The sequence below is a fragment of the Wasmannia auropunctata genome, unplaced genomic scaffold (genome assembly GCF_000956235.1).
Source record: "Wasmannia auropunctata unplaced genomic scaffold, wasmannia.A_1.0 LD336057.1, whole genome shotgun sequence".
Taxonomy (NCBI): domain Eukaryota; kingdom Metazoa; phylum Arthropoda; class Insecta; order Hymenoptera; family Formicidae; genus Wasmannia; species Wasmannia auropunctata.
The window spans coordinates 591,748-594,020 of NW_012026833.1; positions in this window are offsets into that span (position 1 = coordinate 591,748).

Genomic DNA, 2,273 nt, shown 5'->3' on the forward strand with positions numbered 1-2,273 from the left:
TTCTTTCGAAGCTTTGAATATTCGAAGTAGATGAAAAGTAACAGCCCTAGTATAAACGGAATTATTTAGATAATGAGTTCTTTTAAAATATGTTTTAATGTAGTCCAGTGACGTAGCAAAAGAACAGGCCTGCAAATCAATTGTTTTATAATATTTAATTTAAATTTAAATTGCATTTAATATTATATGTTATAATAATGAGAAATATAGGCTAAATAAAGTAACCTTATCAATAAAAACGAGTTCTACACGTTTTTCTTGTGTTTTGTTCTTTTTTCTACTGTCAATCAAATCAAGTCAATCACGTCACACTTGGTAGAACGTAACGCACGTAGAAAAGCCCTGAAAAATATATATCGCGATAATTAACCAAATCCGCTAATATAATAAGCTAACATAATAAGTTAATATAATTATTAGCTAATAAAGCTAACATAATAAGCTATTATATTAGCACTAATAATTTATTGTTAATATTCTACGCAATAAGTTATTCTAGACAATTAAACAAAATTTTTATTTGTATCAATATGATTAAATTGCTTGTCAACATAATCGGTAAGATTACGTATTCCAAATTTAGTTTAGAGCTTGTATTTCAAGATAGTCGAACATTTGGCCCCAACTTTTTTGAACTGGAAATTGTACAGAAAAATAAAGATATCGACTTCTTCCTGGGCTCATCTTAAAGATGAATTATGTGACTATTTTTAAAAAAATCGTGATTTTATTTAAAAATTGCTGATTTAATATGGCCAATCAAAACATCATTTTTTTGGAAAATTAATTTTTTTTAAATTGTTAAAATTTGTTTAATTAAAATGTTACTTGGTATAAATATTATTGGAAGATGTATGGGGTTTAATACGCAGCGCGCGCGAGGCGCGCGCCTGTTATGTACTAGTAAAAAAGACATGGCATTTTTTTTATTGTCATTCTTTCTATAGTCATTACTGAACCGTTATTGAATCTAAAGTTGCATGCATTACTCAAAAGATTTATAATGTGACCGCAGAAGGCGCTTTCGAATTTAAAAGAAATAATGATTTTACAAATTTCCTACAATATTATACTAACGTAATGATCAGAATCTAGATCTTGGCGTTGTTTTCTCCATTTCAAACTGCTGCGACAATGTCACAAGAAGCAACTCCGCTAGTCTATTAAAATGCCATTTCTGTTAACACATCGGCTGAAAGTTACTTGGAGTGGGGAAAATGAGAAACGCCAAAAACCTGAATTTGGTCATCACGTCAGTACTATTAATAACGTATTCGCCGGTCAGTGGTACAATGTGTTCCGGGTCCTCCGAAAAACAAATAAAGTAAGTTTGCAATCTAAGATCAATCTTATGAAATTATCAAGGAATATTCATTGCTTGAAAATATAAATTATGCAGCAAATGATATTTTTCAAAAAATATTATCTCAGATACGTATCTAACAATTAAGAAATAGAAGAGAGTTGTCAAATGCATACCGGTCCTATAAATCGTACTTCTTCAAATTTTATAGTTACACTTAATAGAAACAATATTTAGTAACAAAAATATGAAGTAAATAAGAAATGTGTAAATAAGATAGATAAAAAATTAAAAGGTTACATCTTGTTTTGTGTATGCTATCCATACTTAAAAAAATCAGATATAATTGATGTAAATTTTTGATCAATTTATATAGTTGATACTAATGTAACCATGCAATTTGTAATTGAATTGTTATTTTTTTCTAAAAGAAAGTTTATTATAGCATTATATTTTACATTTATTGTATATACATATTTGCAATTACTATAAAAATTATATCAATATTTTTATCATCTCTATCAAGTTTCCTAAATCGTAGCAAACCTAACCAGTATAAGAGCTCTTATATCGTATTGGTACAAATTAGAAACACTAATGCGTATCTTTATCTTTAGATCACATGACATAATTACCATTATTTATTTTAACACGATCGAAGCTGTTCTGTAGCAAATCTGTAGAAGAAAACACTCTCATTGAGTTACGCAAGCAAAACAGCTTTTGTTTGATAAATTACAAATAAAGTAGGTATTAATCCATGATTTTTTTTATTGATCTTGTGTTTTTATTATTTTTATTCATAAATTCAATAGTTTAAAAGGTGATACTGTTAATAAAACTCACAGGTACGATTTAGGCGACCGGTTTATTGAACCGTGCTTTCTGCAAGCACATTACAGAAAAGCTTATAATAACACATTAATTTGCTGTTAGCGAAAGGTTTAATATGTAGATCGGAAGAGCACAC